Source organism: Zootoca vivipara, chromosome 7 (genome assembly GCF_965207765.1).
Source record: "Zootoca vivipara chromosome 7, rZooViv2.hap1.1, whole genome shotgun sequence".
Classification (NCBI taxonomy): Eukaryota; Metazoa; Chordata; class Lepidosauria; order Squamata; family Lacertidae; genus Zootoca; species Zootoca vivipara.
Window position 1 is genome coordinate 29653696 of NC_142590.1, and position 16424 is coordinate 29670119.

Here is a 16424-nt window from a genome sequence, read left to right on the forward strand (position 1 = left end):
AAAATCCTGCTGGAATACAAGAAAGCCAAAAATAAAAGAGTTATATATCGCTTTTACTATTTTAAATCCCATGCTATTATTTGCATTGAAATAACAACTATTCACACCAATGGAAGCCATATAGTGTGTTTTGATTCACATTAGTCATATGCTTAAAATAAAATGACCATTAGGATTAGGCTGCAATAAGTGCATTGACTAGGGACTATGTCACATTGAACTCAGTTCTTTTGTCAGCAAGCATACTTAGGACCACATTGAAGATCTGTTGAAAGTAGGTAATATTTGCAAGTGGCAAGCTGGAAAGATAAAGTATTTTCTCTCTCTTTAATTCTGGCTCTACACGCTTTAATCTCTGTGCAAAACACAAAGATATCTTGCAAGGAAACTGGCTCTCATCACTGCTATTCAGGAATGAACCACAATTGGAGACACTCTCCTGCTCTTAGGAATTCCTCCCACAATGCCATATAAAAATGTCTAATATGATATCTGGTTGAAACCAACAAGGCCAGGGAAAATATCCGGTTTAAACCAAAGCTTACATCTAATACTGTTGCAAAAAGCTGTTGTCCAGCTTAACTTTCTGGAAAACTAGGAACTAATTATTTAAAGAGAGTTGAAATCTGGATACTAGATATATGCATTATGGACACCGAATAACAATGACCTACGTATCCAGAGAATTACAGAAAAATCTGTGTAAACTCTTCTAGCCACTGAAATTTATCCTTCTTGTTTCAGACCCAATTTATCCTATTCTATGTTATGAAGTTTCATCCCAGTGCAAATTACAGCCCGGCCAATTCTATCTGTCTCAGCTGTTCTCATGCTTTTTAAATGTATCTGTTTTAGAGTAGGAAGATGTGGGTGTTTAGGCCTGGCACTGCAAAGACTCACTGATGTTTTGATTCTTGTCTTTTAACTGATGGCTTGGTTACCAGGAACCTATAATTGACCTCCTGTTACTTAACTCTAATCAAAACAATATTAGTGACGAAACTTCAATCTTATTAACAGAATAAATGTCACTGCCTTTTCCAGATGGTAATCTTGAATTCCCCTTGTCCATGCTTCAGAAGAAACATAAAAGGAAAACATTGTCTTTGGCACATAAATAAAACTTGGGGATTCTTACCACGGAGAAAACCACATTCTTCTCCCAGTTGAGGAACTCAGGCTCCAATCCTGTTGCTTTAAAATCCTTTCCCAGTGTAACTACCTGGGAACTGCTTTTGATGTGACAGAACTGTGATTTAGCAGTTCTCCATTTCCATTGTGCAGATGATGAACTGATCATTATGATTTGCCCAAGGCTTCCCAAAGAATCTATGGGCATACTGGATCCCAATCCAAACCTATTTACTGAATCCAGTACCTGTTCCAGGTGCCCTAAAGGAAGATCAGAAGTGATGTCTGGGCAAGTGTATTGTTAGGCTCCTGCTAAGACACACACCCCAATTCACTGCTTATCCCTGGGTTCTCTTGGCCCTGCTCCTCTTCCTTCTTCTCTTAACTGTTGCTATTGCTCATTTGTCCTCTGCAACAATGCAAGCAGTGACAAGAGTGAGGAGATGGTGCATTGTCCTTCACCTGCCTTGCCTTCTGTCTATGAGCAGGTGTGAAAATTGGGGCCACAGGGAGAGGACTAGTCCATGAAAAGAAAGAGGATGGATCATTCAGAGAGGGGGGATCATTCAGGGGCATACAAAGCAGGGGCGGAGGGAGCGGTCTGCCCCAGGTGCCACTCAGGGGGGGTGACAAGATGGCCCCTGCCTCCCACCAGCTGTAGAGTGGCCAAGGGCATGCACAGTCCGTATGGGCGCTGCTCACACAGTGTCCGTACAGGCTGCCGCTCTCACACGCATCTGTACGGGCTGCCGCTCTTGCGCACCGTCCACACTGGTGTCCATACAGGCTGCCTCTCGCACAGCGACTGTATGGGCTGCTGCATGTGGACACGCCGTACGGGGTGCTGTACATGTGCCGTCCATATGCGATGCCGCTCTTGATTGTGCCTAGCTCTTCCTTGCTATTGTTCCCAGACACTTCGTATTCTCTTATCTTTTAGCAATCATTTTCTGACAAGGAACTTCTGACTGCTCCAGCTATTGTGCTGTGTTCTTGTTCTTCCTAGGGAACTATAATGGAACATTACTGCTGCACTGAACATCCACAGTAATTTTCGTGCCATCTGTTTTGTAATAGTCTATAGTGCCATAATTTCTGGCCATTATTTTGTGAGCTTAATTGAACTCCCTCAATCAGATGTTAATTTAAACTGATATTAAATCCTGAACAATTGGTGGATATCCCAGAACTGGATTAGTAAGTACAAACAAGACAAAGCAATATGTCATTGCTCATTGTGGCTGAGTGTGCCAACTAATATGATACTCTAACCTTCAAGGCATGGAAGAAAAGATTAGAGGAGAAGAAAGACAGCTCCCTTGTATTGACGTGATCCTAGAACATGCATTAGCTGTGTGAATTATTGTTTGCTTATTTGTCTTGACTAAGCTCGTTGTGGGCAATTGATGCTTTAGTGCTCATAGCCCTTCCCCTTTCCCAAAGTGGTTTCATAATAATTCCTTCTTCACAGGGAACTCTGGAAATTGTAGCTCTGTGAGGTGACTATGGCATACCCTCCAACTCCCAGTAAGAAAAATCCGGGATCAGCAGCGGCGCGGCACCGGAAGTCGCTTCCACGCATGTCTGGACATGCGTAGAAGCGACTTCCAGTGCCGCTCTGCCCAATTTCTGGTGCCCAGACATGGGCAGAGCGGCACCCAAAATCGGTTCTGCGCATGTCCAGACATGTGCAGAAGGAGCCTCCCTGGCAGGTAGGAAATCCGGGGGATTTGCGGGATTTTTCCCTATTCGGGATAACAGCAGGAAACGAGTTTAAATACGGGGGTTTCCCGCAAAAAACGGGAGACTTGGCAGCTATGGACTATGGGTCTTCTAACAGCTCTCATCACCCCAAACAAACTGCAGTTCCAGAATTCTTTAGATAACATAGTGCTGAAAAAGTATAGTGTGGGTATGACCAAGGTCTCATTGTTGGCATCCTCTGTTTTAAGGGACAATGCAGGAGTGTGCCTTTGAGAGCATTTGAGAGTTACAGAGCCTGCTGCGGCTGTAGAGACCAGCACAGGAGAATCATGTTTCGTTGCAGTTGGGGCAAATGAAGGCATGCGGTTGTGCTGCTGCATATGCACCATGGCATTTATTCTCATTGATCACTGTATTTAATCAGGACTTGAAGTTTATTTTCTGTCTTAAGTTCCTTGCTAAGCATATAAAGCCCAGCAGTTCAAAAGACCCACACGACTGCAACGGGATTTAACCATTGGTTTTATTTCTGCTTGATTACTTGTATGTTGTTTTGCTTCCTGCTGGCTGTGTTTGAAATTGTGAAGCAGAAAAAATGCAACCTTCACAAATGGTTGACTCGGGGATGTTACTGACAGCATCAGTTTCATACAAAGAAAGCACCTCAATGCACATCACTTCTATTTCAAGGGAAATATAGCATGTTGTATTCTGCCCCATGTTCTTCATTATATATCCCCATGGATCATGTAGGAAATTGGTACAAATTGGACTTGTGGGACGGAATCAGTTAGAATGGTAAAGGCAAAGCAAACCTGACCTTCCAAGTCATTGTGGTTTCCACAGTACAAGCATTTCAAAATGACGTAAGGAGGAGTTACATACCATTGTGATTACTTGTTTGTACATCATAGCCATTGGAGTCATCTTCAAGTTTACAGTAATTCAGGGAAAACAATGCAATCAAATTATTCTTAACAATGCTGAACATTCAACAAAAGATCATTTGTTAAAAGGTTTAAGTAACTAATTGCAAATTGAAATATGAGGTGATTTATGAACCAAGGCCAACATGGCTATCCGCTTCTTCTTCTTCTTCTTCTTCTTCTTCTTCTTCTTCTTCTTCTTCTTCTTCTTCTTCTTCTTCTTCTTCTTCTTCTTCTATTTCTTTTATTTTAGAGGACAAGGAATGTCAAAGACATGTAAACCCAGGCAAAAGCCTTTTTGTTAACTCTTGGTTTTAATTTTTAATCCAATAATAATTAATCCAAACTCATGTTTGACATGGCTGGTCTGCTTTATTGTTTATAGTTAATTTATTGCTGATTTCAATTGTTTAGATGTGTTTTATGTCCTTTAAACAGCACTGAGAAGTCTGCTATCAAGGGTTATACAAATTTAATTAAATAAATGACTGGTGACAATTCAATCACTCAAATAAAACAAAGACGGGAAGAGAAGCAAAGCAAAGCAAAGCGAGGGAATCTTTAAAATGTGTTACTGCAGCCACTAAATCTTAAAACAGTGAATTAAGAGTAATGATCATTTCAGAATTCAATAAAAGATAAATTGAAACTATTAATAATGTACCTTCATACTGGTGCACATTTTTGAAACAAATATTGGGTAGATCCAAGCCATACATTTTAGAGCACATCCAGTGCACACTTAAAGCTCATTACTTCTCCCAAAGATTCCTAGGAACTGTAGCCATGTGTATTAAATGTGTACTGGAAGTCTATCTTCTGTAATAAAGTCTGTTGGAGGTCTTACACTTCAGAAGCTGAGCTTAGTGGGACTTAAAAGATTGTAGCTTTAAAGTATTTTGATTGGTTTATCTTGGTGCTGATGTAAGTAACAAATGCATAAGCCAACTCACAGGAGGATTCCTGTAGCAACACAGTGATAATTAGATGCTTCATAAGGCAATACAGGACCCAGACAATGTGGTGCATTTTCTCTGGTCCTAGGCACTTCATCCTCCCCATGCAGTTTTGGACCTGAAAGACCAAGGAAAGGTGTGGGGTGTATAAGCAAGCACAGCATCATTACTGATTATGGCGCATCAGCCTTAGCGTACAGTTTTTGTGCCAAGATGGGAGAGCCAGCATACAAAATGCATTGGAGAAAATCACTTGCTAATAGGTATCATTAGGCAAACATGCACACACAAAATGTGTATGTTGGGGGGGGGAGGGAATCACTCTGTTCATGTGGTTTTTAAAAAAACGGAATTTACAAACTGATGTGGAGAACTGGACTTAAGAAAAATGAGAAACTGATTCACCCGTTCCCCACCTCACCTTCAAACTGGGTGGCTTGAACAAGTAGTTCAGTGAATGCAGAAAATTTTGGACAGTCCTTCTTTAAAGAAGAGAGTTCATAATAGTTCCAAACCGCAGCATTCACTTTCCAGTAAAATACCAAAAGCAGGGGAAAGAGAATTTGCAAACAAACAAAAAAGTAGGAGAATGTTAACAGAAACTTATTCTACAAACATGGTTTCCACTGGGAAAAAAATGCCTGTGGATATAATTTTTTTAACCACACTGACTCAGTAAGTCCAAGGTCTTTCCAGTATGCCATTACAGCAAACTGAAAACTACACTGCAAAGGAAAGTCATCTGCTGGCCAAATGGCATGCTACTCATTCAACCAAGGCTGCCAATACCAGACTGAATTCATTTTGAAGCCTTTTGAAATCAAGTCCCAGGGTGCTTAACACCTTCTCCATCAAAACAGTTTAAAAGCAGCATGCATATCCAGTCCCCCTCTTATTTTAGCTCCATATTTAAAAACTTTTTCTTTTTTACATATTTTATTAGGCAACAGCTGGTTTGGTAGATGGAGAATTACAGCAAGTTACCCAGGACAATTTCTTTCCAAGACTCCTTAACAAGGCAATCCTATGAGTGTCTACCCAGATGCAAGTCCTACTAAGATCATTGGGACTTACTTACAGGTAATGTGTATGCAAATCACTGCCTTCCAAAGCTCCAATCAGATTCCAAATCAATCTGATGAGTGGTGAGGGATGATGTGCATCCTCATCAGGGCACAGAGCCAGGTCTACTTTATTTAATTTTTTTTCCTGCCACTACAAAAATTGGTGTGTCTTGGAGAGCTGAGAAGATTGCTTTGGCCTGAACCAGCTAACTATTCCTATATGTATTACTCAAAGTCCAGCTATGTTTAATAGAGCCCATTCCTCAATAAAATTCTCCTGTGCATAAGATTCATCATAACAAAAGGCTCCATTAAAACCTGTTCCATGTGACATTTAAATGCCAAGAAATAGTCACACTTCCAACGGGGATTTACAATAGTTTTCTCTATGGCAACTGGACTAGATTTCATGACTCCCCTGAGCCATAATATCCTCATGCTTGTCCAAAGGATCTACCAGCTTTCATCTGTGTGCAAGAAGATTTCAGCAGCCTTGCATCACAGCCAAGTTAATTACATAGTATATTATCATTAGTGCATTGTCCAATCTCACATCCCTTAGCTTGTTAGCTCAATTTAAAAATATGGCTGTGATGGGAAAACTGACACTATAGACATGCACAGAATCCAATTATAAAATTGTTTGGCTGGCCAGCAGAGTCAAGCACCTAACTATTTTACAATTCAATATAAAGACAATATGCCTCCCTGCTCTCCCTCCCTATGGTTCTTCATCTTTGAATTGGACTTGGACCTGGCAGCCGTTCAAATAGAGGACACCTTCAGATAGCAGAATCCTCTGTAAAATAGGATTCATGACCACCCAATCCTCAACTGTATAAAATACCCAAAATATTCTCTTTTGGTGCAGCTAACTGCCAACTGTGTCTCTCTCCTTAGCAAGCCTAACATTGCTCTTGTTGGGAGTCAGCCCCGTTTCATTATCTCTCTCACAGAGGGCTGAGGCCAAGTCAGATACAGTTTTACTTCATGCACCATTTCAAGCCCAGGTATTTTATTATAGCACAATGTGTAACTTACTCATACTATATTTGTCACTCTAAGCTAGTAGTCCTTTAAGTCAAACCTTGGTTGTCGAACACAATCCGTTCCGGAAGCCCATTCGGCTTCCGACATGTCCGACAACTGAGGCACAGCTTCCAATTGGCTGTAGGAGCTTCCTGCACTCAAGCAGAAGCCTGATTGGACATTCAGCTTCCAAAAAACGTTTGAAAACCAGAACACTTACTTTCAGGTTTTCACTGTTCGGGAGCCAAAATGTTCCAAAATGGAGGTGTTTGGGAACCGAGGTTTGACTGTATACTTTCTTCACAGGAGGTTTGGCCAGATTTGAGGGGATATTTCAGCTGAACTCTAGAAATGAAGCAAAAGGAAGGGCCAAGTGATTCAGGTAAAGATGAGGGGCTTACAGTTATGTTGGCAGACAGAGTCTTGCGTTACACTTCTATTCTGATTTTATTTAAAATGGTTTGGAATTTGGCTTGGGTTTTTTTTTTTCAGTTTAAGACGTTTAAAAGCTGCCGGCTTTGACAATGAATTTGGTGGTGATGAAGCAGCAGCAACAGAGTCCTGGCTGCTACTGCCACCATTCCTTCGGGAATCGCACTAGTATCCTTCAAACGCTAGTATCCATCCCACAGGCACTCTGGAAAAGTCTCAAGCTGCCACTTCCTTCCTTATTAGGAAGGTTTTTCAAGATTTGTTATGATTTGGAATTAGTGTCCTTTTATCGTTGGCAAGGTAGTTAAGTATTTTGCATTACATTTTTTCATATTTGGGTAATGTTACTACATTCGGGTAATTGATTTATGGCAAACAAGCTCTTGAAATGCTCTAAGCCATTTGGAGTGATTGTTTTTTCAGATAAGTGGCACAGAAAACTAATAAACCGCCTCTTCCTTCTTAGCCTTGTAATGACAGAAGAAGACCATAGCTGCCAAACCTATTTCTGCCACACAGCTCTTGAAAACTCAGGGGTTATTATAAAATGTTAGCTGGCCACTTCTGGAGCCCAGAAATGTATGTATCATTTTGAGTCCTGGTTTCCATTCTGCTTCCTGGAGATTGCCTAGGCATCCAGCACTCCTTTTAAGGTATCCCGATGCACTGCGGAGAATGTTTTCAGTACATTCTCATACGTGGAGAAGCAAATGGGTTGTAATCGGTATTACCTGTTTTCTAGAGCAGCTCAAAAGCCAACTCGCATGACATATTTTTGAACTTTGATTTGACTTCTATTAAATTAAAGGTGCTCAGAACATAAACGTGAGCTAGCTGTGATGGTAAAGAGAACCAATGCTTCTGTACTGGTATCTAGTGTGAAGAAACCACCAGGAGATGGGGGTCTGTAAGTTGCAATCCTTCCCAACAATATGCTCCCAAGTTTGTGACCACACAGCTGGCAGAAAGCCGTCAGACATACAGTATAACATAGATGAATCAAACACAATCCCATCTACAGTATATCAAACTTCTTCTTTTTCTTTAAAACTTTCAAAGTGGTGTTGCCCAATTGCCCGTAACCTGAAGGGCTAGCATGCATTCTTCCTTGCCATTGTGTGCTTTGAACATCTCATAAACTCAGCAATTTGATTAGTTGGTGGTTGTTAATAAAGCCTCAAACACCCAAGGGCCAGAAAGATCACCTTCTACCTCGCAAGTCCAACAGTCATCCTTAGCAGTGCATCAGCTCACCATCTGAAGGTCGGCAGGTAATGATAATGGAATAACCTTCTCAGTAGTGATCAATGCATGAAACAACCTCTTTTGACACTACCTCTGGTGCCTTTTCGGCAACAGGAAAAAGCCTTCCCCTCTGCTCAGGGTTTTCATCATCATCATCATCATCATCATCATCATCATCATCATCATCATTCTTTATTCGACCGTCAGTCACAAAAGATACATTTCTCAGTACAAGATTAAAACATTTAAGACACCTAAAAAAACACTAAAATAAAACATGGGCAGCACTAATAAAAGCTATACAGATAAACCCACATCAATGCAGTCGATTTTAATGCTCAGGGTTTTTATTATTATTATTATTATCTGCTGTTCTAGTAATTGTGGGTTTTGTTTTAACTGCTCTTCTGTTTTTAATCACCACTTTTGACTTGAGCTTTTCGTTTATTATTCTTATATGTTCAATGTTTCATTCCTTTGTTAAAAACATCCCTGAAAGTTTGACTGAAGAGTGGCATCAGAATACCTCAATTAATAATAATTAATAATATAAACAGAATGTATTGCTTAAACCGAATACATGTGTCCTTCAGCCCACAATGAATCACAGATTTTGAACGACATGAAATACCAGGCAATTATTAATGTTATTAAATCCTAAAATAGGCTAGCCTCTGTATTCTTCATGCTTAAATGAATAAGCTAAGAATGATTTTTTAAAAGAGGCCATGCCTCTTGGATTAAAATAATAGACTTCTTGACACTTTGATCCTGCAAATAAAGTAATGCAAATTACACTAATATTTATGAGGTGCTATGGTGAAAATTTAACATTGTCTGCTACATTTTTGCCAATCCTATCCTAATTGTATTTCCTGCAAATAGGTTGCATGGACTTCTGAGGAAGTCATAGTCGATTGCCATGTTCATTCTATGTATTTTCAGGGTGACACCCTGCATGTGGCACATGGGTTTTCTTACTCTTTCATGAACTCAAATTGCTGTTTTGTGCAAGCTATTACTCAGCTCTTCTCAGGAAAATTTATGGTGGTGCACAAAATCCTAGTTTGTATTTAATTAAGTTTGTATTAATCTGATGACTCCCTAAATACACTCATGTACACTCATGGAAAAGGCTATAAAATACATATAACACAGAACGAGCTTCCCTCTCTTTATGAAACATATCTGGCCAGGGTACAACTGAAACAATTTTGTATATCTCAGAAGCCCATGTTCAGATGACAGTTGATTTGAACTGTAATTTCTTTTTCTTTTTTTATAATATTTTATTGATTTTATAGCAAATACAAAACAGCATACAAAAATACGAAAAAACTTAAAAGAAAAAAGACAATATTGAAAGAACAAGAAAAAACAGGGGGGAAACGAAGAAAAAACAATTCTTTAACATTTTAACCAACTTATATCTATCACTGTCGACTTCCTCCTTCCCTCCCTTTCAGCGTTTCTAGTTATATCTATTACAGCACTCTCTACTTCTTAATCCATTTCTTCTACTATACATATAAGATATATTTTCAATAGTTATTTTGCATTTAAAACTTATTTCCTTCTTACAAAATCTTTATACTTCTTCAGCATCTTTGTATAACCACTTCCCTTATTGTCCATTCTTAATCTTATATTTCTCTAAATAAATCTTAAATTTCTTCCAATCTTCTTCCACCGTCTCTTCTCCCTGATCTCGGACTCTCGCAGTTAGTTCAGACAACTCCATAAATTCTATCAGCTTCATCTGCCAGTCGTCCACCGTTGGTAGACCTTCAGCTTTCCAGTTCCTTGCTAATACAATTCTAGCTGCTGCTGTGGCATACAAAAAAAAGTGGTATCCTTCTTTGGCAATTCATTTCTTGTGATTCCGAGTAAAAAGGTCTCTGGGTTCTTAACAAACGTGTTTTTAAACACTTTCTTCAACTCATTATAAATCTTATCCCAGAAACTCTTTACTCGGGGACAAGTCCACCACATATGGTAAAAGGTCCCTTCTATTTCTTTGCATTTCCAACATTTATTATCCTTGTTGTGATATATCTTTGCCAGTTTCACTGGCGTAAGATACCATCTATACATCATCTTATACAAATTTTCTTTTAACAAACTGCAAGCAGTAAAGTTCATATTACAATTCCATAACCTTTCCCAATCTTCCAACATTATATTATGTCCTATATCCTTTGCCCAATCAATCATTACTGATTTTGTTTGTTCATCTTTCGTATGCCATTCCAACAATAGCTTATACATTCTTGACAGATTTTTAACTTTTGGTTCTATTAATTCTGATTCCAACTTTGATTTTTCAAATTGAAACCCAATGTTTTTTATCCATTTTAAATAACTCATTTATCTGGCAATACTGCAACCAACCACTCAATTGATCTTTCATCTGTTCATAAGGCTTTAACTTCACCTGGTCATTTTCTTCTATCAACATATCTTTATATCTTAACCATATATCTTCCATATTGAACTTTTTGTTGACTTTTGCCTCCAGAGGTGATAACCATCTGGGTGTTTTCTATTCTAGAAGATCTTTATATCTAACCCAAACATTGAGCAATGACTTTCTTATAATGTGACATTTAAATCGATTATGTACTTTAACTTTGTTATACCATAAATAAGCATGCCTGAACTGTAATTTCTTATTGTGCCCATGCAGAAAGTGTGTGTGTGTGTCCATTCAGTAGGACTCTAAAATACAGGCTTGCTGAAGGGTTTCTTTTTGTTCAAGAGTGATTCCAGAGACTGTGCCTGTTCATTCATTGTGCCTAAATATAAGTATCACACACTCAGTGAATCCATGAGATAGTATTATGGGAGGGGAGCATAATGGTGTTCAGCCAGAAGATTGGACTGATTTTTCGGGGTTTCAGATCATGTTGAGAAACTCTATGCCAGGGGTCCCCAGACTACAGCCCCCGGGCCGGATGCGGCCCAATTGGCCTCCCAATCCGGCCCGCAACGACCCCCGCCGCCCGCTGCCGCCGCCTGCTCTTACGGCGCGCGGCGCAGCGGCGATCTTCAAAATCAGGAAAAAATCGCACACACACACACGGTCGGAAAAAAAACCACCGAAAATCGCTTGTGCGCATGCGTATGGGCCTCTCCCGACCCAGAAGAGGTCATTTCCGGTGCACTTCCGGGTCGGGGGAGGCCCATACGCATGCGCACAAGCGATTTTCGGTGATTTTTTTCCGACCGTGTGTGTGTGCGCATGCGCACAGGCGCACACTCCCCCACCCTCTGGCCCGCTGCGCGCGCACTCCCCTACCCTCCGGCCCGCCGCGCGGTCGGCGCGGCGGGCACCGGCCCGAAGCCCGGTAAGTCTGGGGACCCCTGCTCTATGCACATACCGCTTGTATGTGTGCAGACTCTTTTAAACCTTCAGATGAACACATGGAATTTGGGGAACTGGAGAGCAGCTGCAATTCTGGTCCCACTCCCACACACAACCTGAAGGAATAAATAAATAAGTGGACTGGCTGAAATTTCTCTTTATTAATTTTGGGTGCTGTGCTTTCTTCAGACAGCTATTTTCTGTTCCTCTGCACAGTGTCTTCAAGCAGATATAAGGGAACACCTCTTGGTCACTAAATGCACTGTGATGAATTGCTGGCATAAGATATCCAGTTTGGTTAATTAGTAATTGCTTTCATGACGTCAGTATGAGTAATATTTGATGCCATTTTCCCTCGGAGTGTTTTCATTCCAAGAAACACAGCAGTTACTTAAAATGAGGGAGCCAAAGTAACTTGGCCCAGGCATGCTTCTCTTTACGAATGACTCCGTAAAATTAAAAGCAGAAAGATAGCAGTAGGGGGGAAGTGCTTAATGGCATTTGCAAGCGAGTTCCATTGATTTCAGTAAGATCTTATTTCCAAACAAGTGTGTAAAAGATCAGAGCCTAAATGATTGCATATGCCCACAGTACTAATGAATGTATACTCCCATGGAATTGTATATCTTTAGCGACAACTGGCAGGGGGGGAAACATTATCAGCTGGGAAATCAGTTGCAAGATGAACATTTACAATTTCATCTCACTGAAAAGGATTAAAAAGTTAGCACAGATTTCAACCACCATTTTCCATATCATTTGTTGTGCTTTCCAAAAAGCATCTTGCTTGAGTGATCGTATCATGCATCTGTGCTTCATTTCACCATTTAACTACAATATGTTATACAGACAGTATTTGCTGTAATGTACATTTCTTTAAACTGAAACTGATCATTTTAAGTGGCATGAAAAGGAAACGGGATATGCCTTTGGGAGGGGGAAGCTTTTGAAAAAGACTGCAAAAAGCTAATAATAAACCTATTTATTTGGAATCCCTTGAATGAACTGAATGTGTGTACTTTTCCTTTCAAACGCTGTATTTCATGCTTCCTGAATTCAATTGCTAGATTTAAGAGGCTTGAGGGACTCTGGATGATGCGCAATGGGTGACAGGGGACTGCCATAGGATGGGTAAATAAGAAGAATTTGGCAGTGCTGTCTTGGATTCTACAAGTCATCTCTAAGCCAAAGTGTAGTTTGGCCCTGTGGTTTTCTAATGACAAAAGCTATTAAAGAAATCTCAACAGAGTTGTTTCCAAAGGCTACAATGTACCAACCAATTGCTGACTCTTTACCATCTTCCACGGTAGTAGAGTCTTAATGTCAAGTGTATATAAATGACAAACAAACACTCTAGTTGAGCGCCCTCTGACAAAGCTTGTTAGATATGAAGAAGCTGGTGTAGCGCACCCACAGTCCCTGCAATGTAACTTTTCCCAGTCAAACCAAGCACAGATTACAGGTGTCCAGTTTATGAATGTGAGGGTGTTGTATTGCCAGGGAGTGGACTGAACAGGAAGGCTGGGAAGATTCCCGCCCCCTGTCTCCTTGGCTCCTCTCGGAAGAGGAGGTGGAGGGGGAAGATTCGACCCCCTTGTCTCCAGCAGTTTCAAGAGGAGAAGGAGACAGGGCTGAATTACAAATGAATGAAGAACTGCCAAGTTACCAGATAGTGGAGGGGGGGGGAATGAGTGAGAGAGCAGGCAGCAGAGACCTCCTTGGAGAGTCTGGGGGAGCCTCCTTCTCCAAAGGCTGATCAATCACTTTGCATTCAAGAACAGAGAATGCAGAGACATGTGACTCCTGGACCTTCCATAGGAACTCAGGATGTTGTTGGGGGTGGAAGAGGGAGGACTCAGAGTAGGAAACGTCTCCCATGCATAGAGACATGGATTCTTTGTCTTGCAACCAGATGACTGGGAACCAGCTGGCTGAGCCAGTGATCCACTGAATCCTAACCTATTTATCTCAGCAGTCTTGTGTTTGGATTGCTCTCTATGGGTTGTGCCAGCACTGGATCAGACCAGCTGCTTACCTTACCATTTAGTGTGTGCCTCAGCGTATTTATTTGCCTGAGTCTGCTGGAATTATTTGCTCTGCAAACACTGTGGCCTTCCATGCTTGTTTATTCCAACTCTCTGTCCGCAATGCATCTGTGGCCAGGGTCAAGCGGGTTAAACTTGTGGTAAACAAAAGCTGCCCTTATTCCCTTATGGGGTACACAAGAGCCCTTATAGAGTCCTTTGTAGGTTCTCCATTGGTAGGAGAAAACAACAGAGGCCAACCAGAGAATATTGAGAAGCAAAGCAGCTAGTAAGCCTGATCTTTATTGAACTGTTGCAACAGGGTGCCTCCTCACAGGCAGGAGAAAGGAGGAGGACCCAGAACAAAGGTGTGCCTGCCCTTATGTAGAATTGTCAAATTGCCCACCCTCAAACTCCAGACCACCCCCAGAAACATCATACATACATCACAGAAGGGGTGTAGCCCAGGACCACCTCCCCCAATACACTATACATACATCACAGGGGGCGGTGTATAAAAGAATCCTGAGTGTATTGTTTATCTCCTGTCTGGCAGGTTACCTGCTTGCATTATCTGGGGCCTGGCCCCAGTTATTATAATTTTGGATTATGCGGAATGCTTTATCTGAGTGGATGTAGCAACCGAGTAATTTCGTTGTTCCCACAAGGGGACAATGACAATAAAGATATCTTATCTTATCTTATAACTACACAATTCCGGAATCCAGGTCACAGGTCACAGGGTCACCCCATTCACACCTTAAACGTGCCCTTAAGGCAGGATCTGTGAGCACAGAGGCAATAGGGAGGTTTTTTCATTTCCTCCCTCCTTTCAGAGAAACATTTGGTCAGTTTCGGAGAGTCAAAATGGTTTTAGGACTTGTTGTACTTGTTTGCTTGGTACATTTATGAGCATTTATTATTGTTATTATATATAACCTTTAAAAAAATTACAAACTGTTGGTGTGCAGGAAGCTTGGGCCTACAGTGAGATAAGCAAGCAGATGTGATAACCTTCTGGTAACTTTAAGCACTGGAAATCCACTATTCTGATCCTTGGTGTGTGATAAAGCTTCATAAAGCTGCAATAAATCACACTGCACTGAATTATGCATTGCTGTCATATTCATATGGCCTCAAAACTGGGAGTCTTTGTTCTCAGTAAATTGACTAAATCCAGGGGGAGCATCTTCTTGGAACTAGCCAGCTTTTAACCAAGTTGCTTTCAAAGCTATTAATCTCTTTATAAGTGCTTTACAGCCATATTTTCTTTTGATTCCTTGTTTTGCCTACATCAGCTCAGTTTTTAAATTATATATATATGAAATTAATGGACCTGCATTAGTTATAGTCATTAGTTTCAAAGTAAAAGTTAGTTGACTACAACTTTAAGCACTTTAAGCAACTTTAAGCACTGTTGTGCCATATTACTTTCATTTCATTGTGGGACACAGATATTAGCTGAGTGTGTGGCATAGCTGCCAAGTTTTCCCTTTTCTCGCGAGGAAGCCTATTCAGCATAAGGGAAAATCCCTTTAAAAAAGGGATAACTTGGCAGCTATGGCTTGTGGGCTCCTGAGTTACCATTCATTTGATGTTAATAGTCTAGGGTGGCTGTTTAATACTTCCTAAGTGGAACCTAATTAGGACATAGTTAGAAATTCCTCTCCATTGGAAAGCCACCAGAGCTTGGAAAAAGCAACACAATCAGAGCATGATGAAAGGTGTGTGCAAGGAAGAAACAGGAAATTGACAGGCTGGACAAAGTCAGACGGGGAGAAAGTCTTTCTCTCTCTCATAAAGAGAGAGAATGGAGACAGTTACATCCCTATTTTTGTGGTTAATCTACACTTATGAATTAATTATAAAGCAATAAAATAAACATAAGAGTATTACAGAATGCCACTAAAAGAGCAGAAAACCAGTAAAAGTCAAAATAATATTGCAGCAATGAAACAACACAACAGTAAATTTCAGCAGTGGCAATAAAAATCATTATCACTGTTCATTAAAAGCATGAGCAAATGAAGCTGTTTACATCTGCCACCTACAAGGCAATGAAGCTAGTGCCAGGGAAATCACTGGTGTTGTGTTGTGTTGTGTTGTGTTGTGTTGTGTTGTGTTTTTTTCAGACTCACCATGGACTCTTCAAAGAAAACAGAACCAATCTGTCCAACAGGAGAAGTGAAGGAAATCATAAAAACATTTATGAAGCATAAAAATAATAAAAACATTTATGAAGCTAGCTCAAAGTTATGCAACTGTTAGTGGCTTAAAATGCAGCAAGGTCGTCCCTCTACCTTCGTCCCCACTAGGTTTCAGGTCATGTTACTATACACACCAATTACCTGTTTGGTTTCCACGCACATGCAGCATCCCCAACTCTGATTCATGATGCTGTCATCTGCCCATGAGCCATGGTTGTGTCAAATGTGCACACCTCAGGTTGACTGTGAAGTGATTGCAGCTTACGCGTTCAATTCAAATGGAAGACGGATTCCTGGATAGTTGTGGTTCACGGGCACATATAGAAGCAAGATGTGCAAAAT

General features: G+C 40.6%; 1 long non-coding RNA gene across 6 annotated transcripts in view; it reads left to right on the forward strand.

The window, feature by feature from the left end:
- The window catches only part of LOC132592432 (uncharacterized), a 55140-nt gene that overhangs the window by 19061 nt on the left and 19655 nt on the right, over positions 1 to 16424 (forward strand). For 3 of the 6 annotated variants that reach the window (XR_015951006.1, XR_015951004.1, XR_015951002.1), the window contains exons 2-3: positions 5661 to 5797; positions 7117 to 7192. This is a non-coding gene — a long non-coding RNA (uncharacterized LOC132592432). Of the gene's footprint in view, positions 1 to 5660; positions 5798 to 7116; positions 7193 to 7708; positions 8035 to 16424 lie in introns of those variants that run through there. The other 3 variants (XR_015951007.1, XR_015951003.1, XR_015951005.1) reach the window with 2 other exon arrangements.